The sequence below is a fragment of the Notamacropus eugenii genome, chromosome 1 (assembly GCF_028372415.1).
Source record: "Notamacropus eugenii isolate mMacEug1 chromosome 1, mMacEug1.pri_v2, whole genome shotgun sequence".
Taxonomy (NCBI): Eukaryota; Metazoa; Chordata; class Mammalia; order Diprotodontia; family Macropodidae; genus Notamacropus; species Notamacropus eugenii.
Window position 1 is genome coordinate 744,566,014 of NC_092872.1, and position 21,760 is coordinate 744,587,773.

Consider the following 21,760-nt stretch of genomic DNA (forward strand, 5'->3'; position numbering starts at 1 on the left):
TTGGGGATGGTGTATAGATTTTTGTTACTATGATGCATTTGGCTTCCTGGTGTCTGAATAAATATTTTGATTCTGTCTTCCATGTGGAGAGTCTGTTGTATTTTGATTCAGAGTTATGCTGGGATATTCATGTCTGTCATCGGCTCTGTGAATACTGCATTGATACTACCAGAGGGTAACTCCTAAGAGATATTTAATAAATGTTTGTTGATTAATTGGTAAAAAAAAGGCCTGAATCATGAACCATGGTAACTGACTGAAGGAACTGGGGATAATTGGCCTGGAGAAAACAAGGAGTCAGACATTTATTAAATGCCTGTTGTGTGCTGGGCACAGTGTTAAAGGCAAGGACAACAAAAGAAGCAGGGGGTGGCGGGGAGACATTCCTTTCTCTTAAGGAGCTCATGATCTAATGGAGGAGACAATATACCAAGTACAAACAAGACAGATGCAGGGTAAATTGAGGGTAGCCTCAGAGGGAAGACATTAGCATTAAGGAGAAACTGCAAAGGACAGTTTCAGGAGGTGAGATATTAGCCAGGACTTAAAAAAAGCCAGGGAAGCCAAGAGGAGGGAAAGCAAAGAGGAGGGAAAGAATGGCAGGCATAGGAGACAACCCTAGAAATTACCTGGAATCAGGAGATGGAGTGTCTTGTGTAAGACATAGTAAGGAGGACAATGTCACTGGATCACAGAGTATTGGGAGGGAAGTGAGGTGTGAGATGACTGCAAAGACAGGAGTGGACCAGGTTATGGAGGGTTTTAAAAGTCAAACAGAATTTTATATTTGATTCTGGAGGTAACAGGGAGACACTGGAGTTATTTTAAAGGAGGGGGTATGGGTGTGGCACAGTCAGATCTATATTTTGTGAAGATCAATTTGTCAGCTGAGTGGAGGGTTTACTGAAATGGGAAAGACTTGGGGCAGGGAGAAGAGAAGATTCAGGGGAGGTGATAATTGCCTTCAAGTATTTGAAGGGTTATCATGTGGATTGAGCATTATCCTTGGAGTCCAGGTGACCTGTGTGCAGATCCTGCCTCCTGACACTTAGCAGTTATGTGACCCTGAGCAAGTCACTTTACTTCTTTTGGTCTCAGTTTCCTCATCTGTAAATGGGAATAATGATGGCATCTACTATGAAGGATTGTTGAGAAGATAAAATGAGATTATACTTGTAGAGCATTTTGCAAACTTCAAAGTGCTATATCATATATATAAAGTACGTACAATATCATCATTGTTGTTCATGGTTTTGTTATTGGAAGAGGGATAAGACTATTTCTGTTTGGCCCCAGAAGGCAGAGACAAGAGAAAAGGGGAGAAGTTTCCAAGAGACAGATTTAGGTTTGATACAAAGAAAACCAATCCCAACAAGTCTACCCATCTAAAGGCAGAATGGGCTCCCTCCAAAGGTGGTGGAACCCTTCCCCCATCACTGGAGGTCTTCAAGCCAAGGCTAGAGGATGGATCACCACTTGTTTAGTATGCTGGAAAGCAAATCTCTGTCAGGTGCAGACTGTGTTAGATGGCCTTCCGATATGGAGGCCTTCTGATTCTTCTTATTTTACAAACGAGGAAATTGAGGTTCAGAAAGGTTAAGCAATTTGCCCACCATCATGGAGATAGTGAGTGTAAGAGATGTGATTTAAACCCAATCTGTTCTGAGTCCAAGTTCAGTGTGCTTCTTACTACAGGGGCTTTAAGTGGGGGTAAGAATGGGCTGAGAATGATAACATTTATAGATATAGGTAAATCCAAAAGAATTTGAGGTCAGAGAGAGCACTAACATCTAGTCAGTCATTCAATCCACAAGCATTTGTTTAGCATCTATTATATATTAGGCTGGTCAGTTAGGTGGCCCAGTGGATAGAACACTTAGACAGAAAGACTCATTTTTGTGAGTTCAAATCTGTTCTCAGACACTTACTAGCTGCATGACCCTGGGCAAGTCACTTTACTCCATTTGCCTAAGTTTCCTCACTTGTAAAATGAGGTGGAGAAGGAAATGGCAAACTGCTCCAGTATTTTTGCCAAGAAAACACCAAGTGGGGTCATGAAGAGTCACACACAGATTGAAATGACCAAACTTGTATGCCATGTGTCAGGCACTGTGTTAAGTGCCGGGGGTACAAAGAAAGACAAAAATAATCCATGACTTCAAGAAACCTACATGATAATTGGGAGACAAATAACTATACACATGTAAGCTATATATAGAATAAATGGAAGGCAATCTCAAAAGGGAAGGCACAGGCAACTGCAGATGAGTTGGGTGCAAGCCTCCTGGAGAAGGTGGAGTCAGATTAGGCTTTGTTGATTGACCTGACCTTAACCTTGAAGGAAGCTAAGACGACCAAGAGGCTGAGTGTTTCATTCCTGTGCAAAGGGATGGAGGGGAGAGATGGGCTACTGAGTAGGGAGAACGTCAAGAAGATTTGGCTAGAATTAGTACAACGTGTGATATGCCTGGAAATCTGGGCTGAAAGCAGACTTTGACAGACTTTAAATGCCAAGCTTAGAAATTTATATTTTATGTCAGATACAGTAGGGAATTGTTGAATTGGGGAATAATATTGTTGGATTTGAGCTTTAGAGAGAGCTCTGCGGAGGGTCCTGAAGAAGGAAGTTAACAAAGAGGCCATGAGAGTAGCCTCGATGAGCAGTTATCAGGTCCCAAATGAGGCTGTTGGCTGTATGATTGAAGACAAGAGCATGTCTTCAGGAGCTGCTGGGGGGACGGATAATAGAATTTTCTCATATGAATCAAGTGCTCAGGTAGGGGGCAGTGAAGGTGAAGAAAATACCTCTTTCCATTCAGACCAAATGGATTTGACCTCTCTTTCTTTTTTCCTAGGTACCACAGGTCATTCACTGCCTCCTTTCTTTTTGCCTTTTTAATGAATAATGAATGACACAACCAGGAACAATTAGGATGGCTACTCGATGTTGTATGGGCCTGCTTTGATACTAATCTAACCAGTGTATAAATAACTCTAAAGAACAGAAATTCTGGAGTCAAATATCTATTCTTTGGAGAGGAAGGGGTGGTGGGGAGGGTGGTGGGGAAAAGCAGCATTTCACCAAGTGCATGAATTCTCTGTCAAAAGAAGGCCAGCACCAGTCAGACAGGCCTTGTGTTCTTTCCACTAGGGTAAGGGTCATAGTGGCAATCATTAGACTGTAAATTTTATGAGGGGAGGAGGGATTTTCCCTTTTTTCATAACCCTAGCATTTAGCATAGTGCCAGACACATGGTCTTTACTTGATCATGGCTTATTTACCGGTTGACCAATAAGAACGAAGCCTGAGGTATACTCGGTAGCATTACAGCCACTTGGTTTTTATTCTGTCAATATAATCCCTATTCCTCCATCTTGACATTGTGAAAAACGGTCCCAATTTGAAATGCTTGCTCACTTCCTGCTGGAGCTCCCCTCCCTCTTTTACAAAGATCTATTACAGTAGAAGGAAAGAAGGGAAAGGGGTAATCATTGTTTGAACTTTGCTCTCATCAGATTTGACTCACAGGGAATAATATACATGCTTAGTTGGATATAGAAATTTATCTTACCCTATAGAGAAGTAGTACAAGAAAGGGGAAAGAAAAGGGATAGAAAGGAGGGCAAATTGGGGGAGGCAGTGGTCCAAAGCAAAACACTGGTAAGGAGACGGTGAAAGGAGAGAGAAAAGTATAAATAGGGGGAAAATAGGATGAAGGGAATTATACTGTTAGTAATTGCATAACTGTGAATGTTAAAGGGATGAACTCTCCCATAAAATGGAAGCAGATAGCAGAGTAGATTAAGAACCACAAGCCTACCATCTGTTGTTTACAAGAAACACATTTGAAGCAAAGAGATATACACAGAGTAAAGGTAAAAGGCAGAGCAGAATATATCATGCTTCAACTGAAGTAAAAAAAAAAAAAGCACGGGTAGCAATCCTGATCTCAGATAAAGCAAAAGCAAAAATAGATCTAATTAAACAAGATAAGGAAGGAAACCACGTCTTGCTAAAAAAAAAAAAAAAAAGAAAACAAACTACAAACAATGGAACAATATCAATACTGAACATGTATGCACCAAGTGGTATAGAATCCATTCTTAGGAGAAGTGAATTACAGAAAGAGACAGCAAAACTATACTAATGGGGGACCTCAACCTCCTCCTCTCAGAAGTAGATAAATTTGACCACAAAATAAACAAGAAAGAAGTTGAGTAGGTGAATGGAATTTTAGAAAAGGTAGATATGGTAGACCTCTGGAGAAAAAATGAGGATAGAGGGGAATATACCTTCTTCCCAATGGTACATCACTTCTACACAAAAACTGACCATGCTGTAGGGCATAGAAAACCTTGCAATTCAATGTAGAAAGGCATATTAAATGCATCCTTTTCAGATGATGATATAATAAGAATTACATATAATAAAGGGCCATGGACAGACAGATTAAAAAGCAATTAGAAACTAAATAGTCTAATCCTAAAGAATGAGTGGGTCAAACAACAAATCATAGAAACAATCAATAATTTCATCCAAGAGAATGACAATAATGAGACATGTCAAAACTTATGGGATGCAGCCAAATTAGTACTTAGGGGGAATTTTATATCTCTAAATGCTAACATTAATAAAATAGAGAAACAGGAGATCAGCGAATTGGGCATGTAACTAAACAAGCTAGAAAAGGAACAAATTAAAAATGTTTGATTGAATACCAACTTAGGAATTCTGAAACTCAAAGGAGAGATTAATAGAATTGAAAGTAAGAAAACTATTGAACTAATATATAAAACTTGGGGTTGGTTTTGTGAAAAAATAAAACAAATCTTTGGCTAATTTGGTTAAAAAAAGAAATAAAAAACCAAATTACTAGCATCAAAAATAAAAAGGGTAAATTCATCAACAATGAAGAGAAAATTAAAATTATAACTAGGAGCTATTTTGCCCACCTCTGTGCCAATAAATCTGACAATCTAAGTGAAATGGATGAATATTTACAAAAATATAAAGTGCCCAAATTGACAGAAGAAGAAATAAAATACTTAAATGACTCCGTTTCAGAAAAAGAAATTGAACAAGCCATCAATGAACTCCCTAAGAAAAAAATCTCTAGGGCCAGATGAATTTACAAGTGAATTCTAGAATACATTTAAAGAACAATTAATTCTAATGCTATATAAAATATTTGGAAAAATAGGCAAAGAAGGAATTCTACCAAATTCTTTTTATAACACAAATATGGTGCTGATACCTGAACCAGAAAGAGCCAAAACAGAGAAAGAAAATTATAGAACAATTTTCATAATGGATATTGATGCAGAAATTTTAAATAAAATATTAGCAAAGAGATTACAGCAATTTATCACCAGAATAATACACTATGACTGGTTGGGATTTATACCAGGACTGTAGGGCTGGTTCAATATTAGGAAAATTATAAGCATAATTGACAATAAGAAATAATGATTATCTTAATAGATGCAGAAAAACTTTTGATAAAATACAGCACCCATTAGCTCAGACACAAGAGAGTCTGTGCTAATACAATAAAAAGGGAATGGCTGAACAAGTTGCAGTATATGAATGTAGTGGAATACTGTTGTGCTATGAGATGATTAGTAGGTGGATTTCAGAAAAATCTAGAAAGACTTGCATGAACTTGCACTGAGTGAAGTGTGCAGAACCAGGAGAATATTATACATAGTAACAGCACCATTGTGTGATGGTCAGCTTTGATATACTTGGTTCTTTGAAGCAATACAATTCCAAAAGACTCATGATGGAAAATGTTATCCACATACAGAGAAAAAACTGAGTCTGAATGCAGATTGAAGCACGCTACTTTCACTTCTGTTGTTTTTTCCTTTCATGTGGCTTTTCCCTTTTGTTCTGAGTTTTCTTTCCCAATATGACTAATATGGAAATGTGTTTAATATGATTGTACATATATATCCCATACCAGATTGCTTGCTACCTTGGGTGGGGGGAGAAGAAGAGGAACGAGGGGAGGAAGAAAAAACTTTGGAACTCAAAATCTTCTAAAAGTGAATGTTGGAAACTAAAAAGGCAAACAAAGAAAAAACAAAACAGAAAAAGAAAGGAAGCTTCTGAGGCTTTGGCACTTGAGTGAAGGTTCGAAGGCAGCCAGAGATTTCAAGGGTAAAAGTGAAGAAGGAGAGCATTCCAGGCATGGGTACAGTCTGTAAAAAGGCATGATGGTGATAGATGGAAGGCCATATAGAAGAACAGCAAATGGGCCAATTCGACTACAACAGAGAATGTGTGAAAGAGCATCATGTGTAACCAGCCTGGAATTCTGGGCTGCAGAAGAGTGACAGGGCTTGAAATACAAAACAAAGGACTTTGTATTTTATCTTTGAGTCAATAGGAAGGGATCCACTGGAGTTTCATGAGTAGGGGAGTGATAGGGGCAGATGTGCTTTATAAGTCTGCATTTGGAGGATGGATTAGACAGGAGAGGCTTGATTCTGGGAGACCCATTGGGATTCTTGTAGTGTGGATTCTAGCCTTTCCTTCCTCCTTATGGGCACTGCTGTCATGATGATCATCCTTTGTTAACATCTCTTCTTTCCTTTCCAGAGTCATTTCCCTCTGCCTCCAAATTTGGATAGGTCTGTCCTCAATGAAGAAGAACCTCTGCTTGTTTTGTACCTGTGCTATGAAATCCAGCTACTTTCCAGGGTTTCTCATTCCTTTCATGGTCAAACAAGATCCTTGGTTGCCACCCTCTGCCTCTGCCTCCCCAACTCCAACTTCTAGCCTACCAAAATCCTCCAATGTGGCTTCCACCCTAATTATTTGATCGCTCTGGATGCATGGTGATGCATGAGCAATGGGGGTAGGAGCAGCATTCTGCGAGTGACTGTAGTGAAAGAATGCCGCCTTGGGCAGAGGGTTTGCAGGAAGGGGCCTGCCACTTTGCCAATGTCCCCAGATCCCCCAAGAGGTAGGTTTTCCCTGACCTACTCTGCTGACTTTCCTAGCTATGGATCATGGCCACACATTCCTTCTCCTGCCTCCATCACAGCCCCCTCAATTGTGTCATCCACATGAACTTTGACTTGGTCCTACACAATGACCTTATGGCTCAGTCTGATCACAGCTTGGACCATGATGTTTTTCCCCAGGAGAGATCTTCCTGTTGTTCCTCTTTTAATTGCTTTCTAATCACACAATGCCAGAGGTCATCCATTTCTACCTACACTTGAACAAGAGGCCATCTATTTCAATCCATACACACCTCTACTTGACAAGTGGTCTTCCAGACTTGTCTTCAAGCCCTCCTGTAATGGAGAATTTACCTCCTTCCAAGGCAGCCCATTACACTTTAGGACAGTTTTAATTATTAAGCAATTAGGTGACACAGTGGATCGTATACTAGGCCTGGAGTCAGGAAGATCTGAGTTCGGATCTGACCTCAGACACTAGCTGTGACCCTGGGCAAGTCACTTAACCCTGTTTGCCTCAGTTTTCTCATTTGTAAAAAGAGCCGGAGAAGGAAATGACAAACCACTCCAATATCTTTATTAAAAAAACCCAACATGGCACCACAAAGAGTTGGACACAACTGAAATGATTGAAACAACAGTAACAATCAATAGGAAATTCTTCCTTTTGTCACACTTGTATTTGTTTCCTTGATACTCTCCCTTCCACCACCTGCCTCAGTGCTCCTGTTCTGTCCTCTAGAATCAAGTAGAGCAAAGCCTCAGCTTTCTTCCACAACAGCACTGCCTTGAACGGTGGTAGATTTTCCTTTGTTGGAGGTCATCAAAGACTGGATGACCACAGGTTGGGTGTGCTGTTATATTCCTTTCATGTCTTTGCTGAATTAACTGGCCAACTGACCCTTTCAATTCTCAAAATTCTGTGATTCTGTCAAAGAGTTTAAGACAGCTATCATATCCCCCATTAGCCTTCTCTTTCTGAGGCTAAAATCTCTAACCAGCTCCTGTAGGTCAATATCAGTAATGATAGCTTTTCTCTAGGGGCCATGAATTTAGCAGTCCAAGGAGAACTGAGCAGGAGAACTGGGTGGATAAACTGAGTGGATAAGCACCCCTAGTTCACTAGAGCATGTGCAGTGCCCTAAAGGTTGGCCATGACTTTGACTAGGTCACAGAACTGTGCTTCCTAGGTAAAGAAGGCACGAATGCCTGATGGTGGTACACATATTAATGTAGGTCATTCTAATCAACAGAGAGGAGAGATTGCCCATCTGCTCTCTTGGCTTGATAATATAGTTCTAGTATAGAAGACTGTCTGTTCGCTTGCAGTATCAGAAGTACCATAGCTAGAGAGTGTATGGGGGGGGGGGGTGGGTCTGTGTAGATTTAGGGGAAAGGAGGCTTTGAGTCTGATAGTTGCAGATATATCTGTTGACAAAGTCAAATGGTTTTTTTTGAGGAGATCTCTTACAAATTATATTGTTGTTTATGGTTTGTTTTTGAAGAAGACCAATGACGTCATGAATGAGCGATGTCTTTACTCATGAAGCTGTACTCTCTCTTCTACAGTCATCAAAATTCAGTGACAACACAAAAGTCAAGATGACTGGTGATGGCCCAGGATGTAGTGGATGACCTTGGCATCTTTGATGTCTCACCAAGTTCTAAGAACTCCACTTGCTTTGGCAAGTGGCAAAGTCTTCACATGCTTTGGGTAGTTAGCCCCCTAATGCACCAATGGGTCCAAAGTCTACTGTTTACCCTCAGCCTCGTTTAGGCCATCTGTTGAGATGGTTTACTAAGGTGTTGCCGCCAAATATGCAGTAGGGACCTGACCATGTAGGCTGCATCTTTACAAAATGACTGAATGTGGATTTAAATGATTTTGAGCACCACAGAGACAGAGTAGACCTATGGGTGTCCTGAGGTTCTCCTGTCATTGGATTTAGAGCTGGAAGAGATATTAAAGATACTCTTATACAAATCTTACATTTTATAGTTAAGGAAACCGAGACTAAGAAACCTTAAGGAACTTGATGAAGGTCACAGAGGTAGCTAGTCTTAGAGGTGAGATCTGCTCAAGAAACTGTGCGTGTCACAATGGAAAGAACATCTGATTTGGAGACAGGGGACCAGGAACCAAACCCTGCTTTCGCTACTAACTGCATGGATGACCGGTGATGATGATGGTAGTGGTAATAATAGTCACGATACCAAGCATTCGTAGAGTACTTTAAGGCTTGCCAAGTCCTATACATTTGCTATTTGATTTTAGCTCCTATTGGGCATAGGCTCACAGGATTCAGACCCAAAAGGGATTTGGCATGTTGTGTAGTCCAATTACCTCATTATTCGAATGAGGAAAGTGAGGCTTAGAGAAGTTAATTGATTTGCCCCAAGTCACACAAGTAACAACTGATAGATGTAAGATTTGAACATAGGTCCTTTGAATTCCAAATCAGGGCTATGACCACTCATTCTATACGTTGCCTTTCAAGCAAAGCTTAGAGCAGGTCAATGACTTTGGCTCACAGATTTAGAACTGGAAGACACTGGAGATATCATGTAATCTAATTCCATTATTTTTTCAGATGAAGAAACTGAAGGTCAAAGAGGTTAAGATACATGTCCAAGATCATAGATACCATGAAAGACGTCCAGAATGCTGAGTTGATACTCAAAGGACTCAAAAAGCGAGAATGACTCAACAGGGAATGGTCTCTTGGGGGTTCTCTCTCTCTTGCTAGAGAAAATGTACATGCATTTATGGAAAAGATCACTCCCTACTTCTCAATCTTCATTACTCCCTAAACAAAGCCCTATGACCTTTGCTCAATCTGGATGCATAATTCCAAAATGCTTGAGCTAATTGTGGCAAAAATGTGTCAAAGTTTTAGAAAGGAATAGTATGATTCCTCAGAAAATCCAGTTTTCTTACCTTTATAGCCCCTTTTGTGGTGATAATAATGGGTAGAGTACTCTTCCCAGCTGAGTTCTCCCTCTTCTATCTATTTTTCATCTTTTCTCATCCCCTGTTCTCCTCTCCATTTTAATGGAAAGCTTTTACAATATTACTCCTTTGCCTTCTTAAATAGAAAGCAATGAAGATAATTTAACTTTTTCTTGGTGACTTAGGGTCACCATATTGAGTATCAGCTGATTATTATGCTTAAAACAGTGATGCCATCAAGGACTCTTGGCATGCACTGGACTATTTGACCACATACTAAACAGACCCAAATAGTTATTTTGCTTTTAGAATTTTCCGTCTGCCTTTTATAACTTGCTTGCCTCTTCCTTCTGTTGTCCACAGTCACTCCTGCTGTTTAGAGCTCTTTCTAGTACCCATTCAGTCACTTATTCATTCCACAAGAATTTTAATAACACCTAATCTATGTGCTGGGGATGCAAATAGACAAACATGAAAGCAGTTGTTTGTGTAGACTCAACACAAGTGTTTATCCTCCTACGGAGGAAAATCTGATGGATTTTATGAGAGATTATAGTAGCTCAGATACCTTTTCCCACTTACTTCCAGGTTCGTTGCTGTTGAACATGATCCAGTGGTGTTATCATGTATGTCAAAAATGCATCTCAGTTTCAGAGAAACCTGGGAAGACTTGCATGAACTGATGCATAGTGAAATGAACAGAACCAGAAGAACATTGTACACACTAAGAGCAATATTGCTGACTTAGCTGTTCTCAGCAACGTAATGATCCAAGACAATCCCAAAGGACTAATGATGAAGCATACTATGCACCTCCAGAGAAAGAACTGTTATTGTTTGAAAACAGCCTGAAGCTGGCTATTTTTCACTTTTTCAATTTTTTTCTTTTATGTAGTCTTCTTGTACAAAATAACCAATATGGAAATATTTTGTTGAATATCACATGTACAATCTATATATGATTGCTTATCATCTCAGAGAGGAGGCAGGCGAAGGAGGAAGGGAGGGATAGAATTTGGAACTTGAAACTTTAAATAAAAATGCTAAAAAATAAAGGAAAATGCCTCTTGGAGAATATAAAATAAAAAGTACAACCATTTTATTGGGAAACCCATTCTTCGCATTTTGAAAAATTCAAATGAGCTCCCCACTGTGTTCAAAATAGGATTTTATTTGTATGCAACAATTCGTATATAAAACATGGCCTAAAGCAACATGCATTTTGCTACTTCTAGGAAACTTTATCTTATCATATTTTATCACATTATTATAATCCAGCTGAAAAACAGTGATAACTAAACTCCTATTGGGCAAACCTTTTACTTCCTCGTTACCTCCATAATAGGAAAGAGATAATAGGACCTACCTAGAGGGGTGGTTGTAAAAACCAAATAATCTATGCAAAAAGATTTAGAAACCCAAAATCGCTAAATGTTAGTCATTATTAGTATTATATCTTGAAATCACCAAGAGAAGAATATATTCAATTCCAAATCTCTATGATTAAAATTCTTGCCTGGCCTTGTCTTTTCTTCAGAGCTGGGCATAAACTATCCAGTTTCAGTGAGAGACACAGAGGACATTATTATGATCACTGTGTTCCAGACAAAATGGCTACTTGCTGTCAATATTCCATCTCTCTCCTCCTTGCCTTTACCCCACACCCAGAATACTCTCCATCCTCACCTCCTTCTCTTAGAATCCCCAACTCCTTTCATAGTTTAGTTCAAGTGCCACCTTTTATGTGAGGTCTTTAGGGATACCTCCTTCCTAGTTGTACATGACTCATCCCCGCAAATTATATACCTTAGCATTGTTTTTCCTAAATGGAGAGAGCATGGTATAACTGAACGTATTTGGAGCTAGCAGACATTGTTTCAGTTTCCAGTTCTGCTAGTTATTGTCTTGTGATCTTGAACTAGTCACTTATAAAACCATTGGCCGTCACTGTGGAGTGTGGAGTTGGCCGGCAAGTACTCCATCTTTTTCTGCTTCGTAGAGGCAGAGATGAATCTTTCCCAGGTCTTTCCTGTCTCCTCCCTAAGGAGTGGTTTTGAATGTGTTTACTTATCCCTGTCCAATTCTCTCTTTCTCTCTGGATATTTAATCATCTACAACCTTTCACAAAAATCAGCTCCTTTTTAACCCCATTCTGCATGGTTCCTTTGTCTATTTTACAGACAAAAAGTCTTTATCAGACAAACAGTTATTAATACAATCACAATAGCCCAGAGTCCCCAGTTCGGAAGATATTTAGTCTGTAGACAGAATTTTGCCAGTTTCACCCACTGCCCCTTTGTCTTCCTTCTGGGGTCAAGCAGAACATGACTCATCTTGCTTCTAAATGACTGCCCTTTAAACATTTTCCAGTCTTTTTTCACTTCAATTTAATGCAGTTCAGCAACCACCTAAGTGCCCACTATGTGCCAGGCACTGTGCTACAACAGACACAAAACAATGAAACACTGCCTGCCCTTAGGAGCTTGTATTCTACTGGTGTGCAGTGCCTCAAATCACCAAAGCTCAAACTTGAAAATATCAGTATGTTGTTGTTTCATCAGTTTTTGGTGGTGTCCAATTCTTTGTGACCCCATTTGGGTTTTCTTGGCAAAGATACTGGAGGAGCTTGACATTGCCTTTCCCATCTCATTTTATATATGAGGAAACGGAGGCAAATGGGGTTAAGTGACTTGCCCAGGGTCACATAGCTACATTATCTAAGGCCAGATTTGAACTCATGAAGAGGAATCTTTCTGACTCCAGGCCCAGTACTCTATTCACCATGCCACTTAATGAGTCCACGTGATCACTGGAAACCAAGGCCATGGATATCGTCGCCAATCTGCCTCATACTTCACTCTCTGTTCCATAGAAAAAAGGAACTTAACATCCATGCCCTTCTTCCCCAGACCATCAAAAGTGTTCCTATAATTCCTGTAATTGCTAAGTTCAAGCTGAGATATAAAGAGAGATGTGGCTAGAAGTCTAGGAATCACAAGCCAGTGGAGTCAGTCTGACAGTGCTAATTTCCACCCATCTGTCTGACTGGATGATGGTAAACTGAGTCATTTCCATGTAGCACTCAGCAAAAGTGAGAGAATATAAATCAGAACACCCTACTACATGCATCAGCCACTGGATAGAATAATATCCTTGATTCTTTCTTCGACAATTCATTTCACCTTCTAGGTGTGTTTTGGTCTTTCCACTGGACACAATGGGACTCAGCCCCAGGAGCTCTTAGTGATAAAGCTGAGATTTTTTTTTAAGCTAATGGGAATTCGGCTTCTGTTTTACCCTTTCTTTGCAGCATAATGGATAGCGGTGGGGTAGAAAAAGTAGTTGACCAAATCCACAGTAGTCCTGAATGTAAAAGAGGAATAATTCACGGAGTCTGTGACTTTTGGCCCCTTTAAAATGGAATGCAGGAGGAGAGCCAGAGTTTGACAAAAATAGAAGCTATCCAGTGTCAAGGCCTGTCTCCAGATGGTCTATGGGAGTCCAAATAATAACTCTTCAGCAACAAGGTTGCCATTAATATGCGCAGAGATTTCCTGTCTTATACTGGAGCAGTAAACATAAAGGATTTCAAGCAGTATCCACAGCAAACAAGTGTTTTTCTCCAGGATGGAGGATAAGGTTAACCTTTCCTCTTCTGGAGGACTCTGGGAAAAGATACTGAATGATTCGGGATGGGAAAGAAGAATGACTAAATCCCACACATTTCTATATCACTTCCTCTTTTGTAGGAAGGAGGGGAAGACACCCTAGCTGCTGTGCATCTCACTTTCCTCCTGCAAAATGAGGGGAATGAACTAGCTGACTTTTGGGGTCCCATCCAGCTGTAGACTATGATGATATCCAGTGAAAAATATGACAGTTCATGGTTTCTTTTGTGCCGGTAACTCCCAGAGAGAAATTCCATCCACCAATTGACAACTGCTTGAACATAAAGGAGCATCAGCAGGAGTGCTGAGAAGTTAAATGATTTGCCCAGAGACCCAAAGCCACTATATGTAAGAGAGGATAGGAGCATTGATTTGGAGCTGGAAGGGGACCTAGAGATTTTTTGCTTCAACCTCTCCAGGCAATCATGGTTACTGTTTTCTGGATGAGGTTAAATATCTTGCTTAAGGCCACCTAGATAATAAGTAGCAGAGCTAGGTCCTTGATCCCAGATCTAAAACTCTCTACAACACAATCTCTGAATCTTCCTGACTCAGAAACCTTACCTCCTTCCACTTCACCAGCACCTCTCCATTTTAAGGTTTCCAAAAATAAAATAACCTCCCACCCCCAAGTCACAATATCCCCATGAGGTTTATAGGGTTAACTATTAGGATGCCCATTTTACAGATGAGGTTACAGAGTCTCAGAGAGGTAAAGTGACTTTACTCATAATTATATAATTGCAAAATGTCAGTATCAGGAATGAAAAGTAGGTGCAGCTGGAACTTTGTTGCAGGTGCTGCATCTCCACCAGACGTCACTCCAAGGGATGTGTTGGCAGGAAGATGCTGGGATCTACAGGGAATTCAGTGCTAAACAGTAGTCTCTATCTTCCCGTTCATAGACAACTCAACTCTTACCTTCCATAGTCCCTATCCTCTCTGCCTTTCCTTTCTACTCACTCCAGCTCCCTTCTCCACTGTAAGTGAATTACTTCCACCTCTGGTGTTCACTGAAATTGAGTTTTCTCTGAGGATACTACATCATCTACAAGACTGACTCTTCCTTGTTTGTCACCATCATCAGTCAGCAGTCACCTCATCTGTGTCATCCATGGACCTTCAGGTCACTGAGCCTTCCCTTCCCTGTCCAATAAGCTCAAAGTCTCCTCTCGAACTCACAACTCTAATTACTTTTGAATACCTTCCTCCCTCCCCGCCCCTCCCCTCCCCCCCCCCCCCCCCCCCCCCCCCCCCCCGCCCCAATTATGCAGTCTCAATGCCCATGACCTTTGGTTTCACTCTATCACAAACAGCCAATCAAGCCACAAGCGTTTATTAAGTACACACCACATGCCAGGTTCTAAGTTGGGCACCTGATACACAAGCATAAAAATAAAACAGTTCTTGCTATCAAGAAACTTACATTCTGCAGGAAGAGACAACATGTTACACATATAATCTCATACAAAATACTAAATAAATACATGGTAAATTTTTTTTTGAGGGAAGTGGGTATCGTACAAACAAATAATAGCTAAAGGGATGAGGCAAAGCCTCTAATATTGAAGAGCGTGTGAAGGGGAAGTAATAGATGAGAAAGCCACAAAGGTTGGTTGGATCTAAATTGTATAGGGCTTGCAATGCCAAACAAATAGTGGTACACTGGAGTTGCCTCATTACAGCTCTGTAGAGCTGATGGCTATATTTCCAGGGTTGGCATTTACACCTTAAAACCAGTCAAACACTATGGATCAGAGCTTGATTTATTGTTTGGCTGATTGTCTAGATTTAAGAAAGAGGTGAATAAAATGTGAATAATCCAGATTAAACTTGCACATAAACACATATTTATGTTTCTGTACAGTCAATTGTTACACATTTACCTGGAACTGGGGTATGAAATGTCTCCTTTGAGGAACATCGAGGACAGTGTCACTAGATCACTGAATGGGGGGGTGGAGTGGGGTGGTGTAAGGAACAAGAAAAAAAGAAAAAATCTCCCTGCCCTCAAAGAGCTTGGCTTCTCCTGCGACCATCTGATCTGCTTTAGGGATATCATTACGGCAGCTCTGTGGATGGAAGGTTTAGAACGGGGAGAAGCTGGAAATCAGAAGAAGCAGTATTTGATTTCTCCTCCCCAACTCTGCCCATAATGCTTGTTTTAGACCTTTGGAATTTGAGGTGTTTAGGGGATGTCCACATCCCACAGGGATAATAATCCTTCTGGCCCCACCTACCTCACAGCACGCTTGTGAAGGGAGGTCTGTGCACACCAGGAAATATGGTATAAATGTGAGCTATTGTCCCCAGAAAGCAGGAAGAATAATTAGCATGTTCCTTAATTAGGGTTCTCTTTGTAGCTTTATTGTGGAGGGCAATCCCATTTTTACAAACCTACTTAAGTGAGTCTCCATGCCTTGATTACAGTGGCCATTAAGTCAGAGTATTGAGTGAATCCAGGGCCCCACTGGGAGATTTAAGCCTGTGCTATTCACACTTACTTATGAAATTCAAGCATACTCCTGCCTGCCAAGTAGATAGTTATAAATTAAGGAAACCCCCAGCTTTACAAATCAACATGTCATAAATAGTAGATGCAGAAATTCATTAATGATTTTTCTAATAGTCCTTTACAGTTTCTAGTAGTGAAACTGATGCATTCACTGGGGGAAAGATTGCTAGGTCAGGACTTCTCAGGGAAGTTGTCAGGCAGGTAGCAAGTCTTGAGATACATAGGTCTTGAAGGGTAGGATTTGGACTGGCCGAGAAGAGGAGATGATGAAAGATGAAAAGGTAGGAATGAGCCCGGAGCAGTCATGGGAAAAGATGGATATGATAGTAGATTGACCCTGGGGAGCAGTGAGAGTGGAGGTCCTGTTAGCCAGGTCAGTTAGTCAGTCAGTGAAATGTAGAGGGCACTGGACCCAGTCTCCCGCTTCTATATTGGTAGTACCTTCTCTTCTAACCTTTCAGAGGTTCTATTGAGAGACCCTACTTGGCCTACAGGACTTTCCCTAATGAAGTGTTGGGTGGGGAGTCAGAGGGGGTTAATTGTTCTTTGGTCCACTTGAGAGCTTGATATTTTGAAAAATAAGCTCAGAAAAATATTTGTTTGGCCATCAGACTACCCTCTGTGTTTCTTTGTGCTTGGGAGGAAGCCTAGAGAAGAAAGAGACCTGGTTGTGAAGTACAGAAAGACCTAGGCTCAAACCCTAACTGACACTAACTATATGATTACAGTCACTACATCTATGAGCCTCATTTTCCTTAGAATAATAATATCTATCTCAGCATTGTTTTAAGGTTCAAATGAAATAATGCGTGCTTGACAATCACTTTAATAGATTCTCCCACAGACTACAGTTGCTGTTACTGTCTCTTTAAGGGGGTATGGAATCATGAATAGTGACAGTTCAAACTACATTCTCTAAAGAGTCAGTGGGGAAACTGACTTGAATTTTTTCTACGAAATATCTCTGAGGAGATGGAGAGTTTTGTTACCTATAAAGGGATTGAAATTGAACTGTTATCTGTGAAGAGTCTAAGAGTTTAATTCAGGTCAGTGAACTTTCAAAACAAATATTTTGATAAGTAGATTTCCACATAATTGATTCCTTTTGTAATCTAACCTATTTTGATCTATGAATTTAAGAGTATTGTTTTTTTCTGAGAAGGGGTCCAAAGACTGTACTAGATTGTCCAAGGATTTCACGTTACAGAAAGCATTAAAAAATTCTTTGTTAGATAGCTACCTCTCATAGCTGGACAGAGACGGTGAGAAAACAGAGAGAAAGAACCTATCCTCTACAATGGTTGGGTTTAACCCTCTTTCCTGAAAATAATCAAGAAGATCCTTGAGAGATTTTGGCTAATTTCCTGAGAGCTGAATAGGGTACTGTGTTCCTGAAGTGAGAAGTCAAGAATTAGCTGCGATTCTGGCAGCATTCACTCCAACAACTGAAACATTGTAAAGGATTATGCTTTGATTTTGAATATTTGTCACACTGTTAAAAATTGCATTTCCTGTGAATGACATTTATTTAAACCTAGGAGAATATAGGAATATAGAGTTTCTCCAGGTTGTTGATGAAATGATTTTAATCATCAAGAGCAGGGACTCAGTGTCAATTGATTGACAAGATAGGTGGCTCAAGTTTAGTACTTAATAAAGAAATATCCAAGTACATCTCCTGAGTTATTGCAGAAGTTACGGTGATGGGAGTGAGTATGGTAACAACTGGGTTAACAGTCCGTAACCATTCCCTGTGGGCTATATATGAGTTTAGTTGACCTTAAACCCTGTTGCATGAGTAAAGCACTTTGCAAATCTCAGTCTATAGGAATGTCTTTTCTCATTAGTGCAATGCGTAATTGAATCTGGCTGGTGGGCTGTGAGAGGTAAAATCAGATAACAATCAAATTTTGATTCTAGGTCCAGCTTAAAAGCTTATCACATGTCAGCATACTAGGCTTAGAATACATTCCCTTCCCACCTTTATCCCCCAGAATCCCTTTCTTCCTTCAGGATATGGTGTAGCTACCACTTCCTACTGGTCCTCCCCAATTGCTAAGGGTTTCCCTCTTCCACTTCCTTGCCTTTTAACAGTCTTGCATTAACTACCTTGTATTAATTTGTATTTGTTCTATTTATAAATACTTTATATATACCTATACACATACTTGTCTCCTGTTGGAATGTAAATTCCTTGTGAATAAGGGATCCTCAGGATCTAGAATTGTGTCTTGCACACAGGAGGCAGTAAATGAATGTTTGCAGTCACTTTTTCAATGGCTATCTTGAGCCCTGCCTCAAACATTTGACTTTGAATCTGTTATTTAACTTGAAGAATTCCCTTCCCTAGATGAAAAATTCCTTGTGGACAAGGAATATTTCTTACGCATCTTTATATCTTTCACTGTGCTAATTCTACATTATGTGATAATAAATTCTTGTTGAATTCTTAAATAACTCAATGTTTATCAGTTAATTAATTAGACCCACCATCAACTGACTGAATGACTGAACAAGAGTCAGGCAGTGGCTCAGTGGATAAAATACTGGGCTTGGAGTCAGGAAGACCTAGTTCAAATCCAGCCTCAGACACTTCCTAGCTGTGTGACCCTTGGCAAATCACTTAACCTCTGTCTGCCTGACAAAAAGATCCACTGAAGAAGGAAATGGCAAACCACTCCAGTATCTTTTCCAAGAAAACCCATGGATAGCATTGATGTGCTGTGGACCATGGGGACATGAAGAGCCCAATATGACTAAATAACAGTGACATGATACTCTAGTTGTTTGAGCTTATAGTCTACTAAGTTCCCAAGATATTTTTCAGACAACATGCTGCCTAGTCAGATTTTTAACTAGTAATGCTTGAGGAAAATTTGTTTGGTGGGGAGACCCCAGGAGAGACTTTGGGATGCTGCCTGATTGTGGGTACAGAACTGGTGTGTAGGGTAAGATAAAGACCTTAGCAAGAGCCACTATGTGTATAGACCCCATGACTCCACTGCAGGGGAAGAGACCACAATGAGATGGGGCTGGTAAAGGCTCACTTGGTGCAGAGGGAGGCCTTGGAATCCCACTTCAGTCATTCCATTCCCAAATCATCTGAGACCTTTAATTCCAAGCATTTCACCAGGATCATGGACTTATATCATCCTTGTACAGATGCTGTTGCACTGGGGGAAGGGGCAACTTATTTATCAGTCTTATAGTATAGCTTCCCAACCTCTGAGACCTGAACTTCAAATAACTGGGAGAAAGCAAAGAGAGTGAGAAACATTGGCATAACCACAGTAGAAGGGGAAGACATATTTCAGCCCAGCTTTTCCAGGGCTATAGGACTCTCAGGGTATATGTCCAGGTGCATAGGGGTGAGGGGAGGAAGCCTTCCACACAGTAGCTTTTTGTCATGACACATTTTCTCATTCAGTGGCTAATGACAGTGCAATTATGGTCACATGGAGGGTAATGTAAAAAGGGTATTTGTACTCAAAAAAGTTGAAGAGGAAGTAGATTCCAGGCATGGTAAATGTAGAAATTGAAAAGGGCAGTTTGAGGGCTTTACAAAAAGTACGTTAGGCTTTGTAGCTGTTGGTAGGGATGTAGGAGAGTTCATGTTTGGTGTCTGGCTGAATGGGCCAGCTCTTTCCCCAGACTCAGATGGTCAGAACCTTACTACTCCCTAAGACTTCATTTTGCTGCTCATGGAATATCTCTCAGTTCCTCAGACAATGCAGTTCTCACCGTAGGTGTCCAAGGAAGTTTGTGAAAGCTCTTTGAGAACCATACATACGTCTCCAAAGCTTTTCAGTTCTGTGATTTTGCTAGTGTGTGTGTTTGTGGGTGCTGGGGTTTTTATGTGCTCCCAAATGTCACAAACACTAACAACTCACATGATGATGACGATGATACTAGCAAATAACATCTGTTCACATGGGCCATTGGTTCTGGACCATCATCCAGAAATAAGATCTTAAGTCCTTAACTTCTCTCAGTCTCTGCTTCCCCTGATGGGGCTAAAATAGGAAATAACATAACTATAAAGCCATGTCCAGAGGGTACTACTGATATTTTTCTCTGAGGGTTGTATCAACTTGAATTGCTTTGCTTATATTTTATTCTCTCCTATTAGGAAGTAAGCTCCTTGAGGGTAGGGACTATGTTTTTGCCTTTCTTTGAACCCCCAGTGCCTAGCACGTAGTAAGTATTTATTAAATGTTTGTTGACTTTATTCAATTTCATTTGAGAGAAATGAGGGTATATTGGATAGATCACTGAGTTTGGGGCCAGGAAAAAATCTAGACTTCTCTTGCTTCTGATATAACTGAATGTGTGACCAGAGAGGCCATCAATGAGACTCTCAGCGCTCTAGGGTCTAGGCAGTCAAGATTCTGTGGTAACCAAGAGTCAGTTGCAGAGAAAGTGACAAACGTCATTGGTAGAGGGAGTTCCTTCATCAAAGAATTCTCTATACTAATGAAATCAGGTTCAGTCTGCGTATTTACATTGTCCACTTATTAGTATATGTATGTATGGACATACGTTTGTGTGTATGTATGTGTATGGATGTACATATTGTGTTTTAAATCTATGTGTATTAAAATTTCTTGACTGATTCCTGCCATGTTGATATTCCAACATAAACACCTACTCTGAATCTGGCCATCCTATCAGTTCTGAAGCTATCTGATTGAATAAAAGTCTAGTCCACATTTCTGTGTCTTCTCCACAAGAATATGGTGAGATACTTTGCCAAACATTTTGCTAAAATGTAAGTAAACTGTATCCACAGCATTCTCCTCATCCAGATCATGCCATATGAGTTGAAATAATTAGAAAAGACTTGGGGGGAAGGGGATGGGGATGAGGAAGGGTTGTTATGGGGGGAGGTAATTAACTTTGTTCTGCTTGTGTTCCCCCCCCCCCCACAACAGTCAGGTCATAACTAGAAACAATGGATAGATATTACAGAAATGCACACCTAGGCCAAACATCTAGTAAAGAGTTCTGACAATTAGAACCATCCAAAAGCAGAATGTGCTTCCAACAGAGATAATAGGCTTTCTGTCATTGTAGGTCATTAGTACTTCACTCCTTGGGTGTGCTGGAGAAGGAACATTTTCACATGGGCTTAGTTTGGTTCAGAAATCCCTTTTGGCATGAGATCTTATGAATCTACTCCAGCATGTGTTGAACTAGATGGATTGAGGTCTCTTCTAGCCCTGACATTCTCTGGTTTTATTACTGTGACTTGTCCCTAAGTGTGTGTGTGACTTTCATTGGTAGTGGCAGAAATCTGGCTCCGAATTGAAGACCCTCCTTTGGGAAGGCCAAGGGCCCCACCCTCTGCTGGGGCAGAGCCCTGTGGGCTTGTACATATCGATGTCGTTCAGTGATCTTTCTTTAAACCTAGAGGGCAAGACACTGACAAGAAGGTCCTCCCTCATCATGCTCATGACAAGTCTCAAGACCGTTTTCACAAGAGTCAGCATGCAAGTCCTGGCAACAGAGCAAAACTCCAATTTGTGTGATTTTACGCTCCCTTTCTGAATTCCTCCTTCAGGGCCTATTAAATATAGGCAAGCATGGTTGAGTTTTTTTTTTCCTCCTCCTTTTGAGAATCTGTGAACTGGCATGGCCTAAAACGGCTGCTCCATG

At 40.5% G+C, this 21,760-nt stretch overlaps 1 protein-coding gene and 1 long non-coding RNA gene across 9 annotated transcripts in view; one reads left to right on the plus strand and one right to left on the minus strand.

The window, feature by feature from the left end:
- ADRA1A (adrenoceptor alpha 1A) overlaps window positions 1–21,760 on the minus strand; it is a 124,018-nt gene that overhangs the window by 25,832 nt on the left and 76,426 nt on the right. The gene's annotated exons all lie outside the window — the stretch shown is intronic.
- The window catches only part of LOC140524039 (uncharacterized), a 62,758-nt gene continuing 57,978 nt past the window's right edge, over window positions 16,981–21,760 (plus strand). The window contains exon 1 of the long non-coding RNA XR_011973558.1: window positions 16,981–17,151. This is a non-coding gene — a long non-coding RNA (uncharacterized lncRNA). The remainder of the gene's footprint in view (window positions 17,152–21,760) is intronic.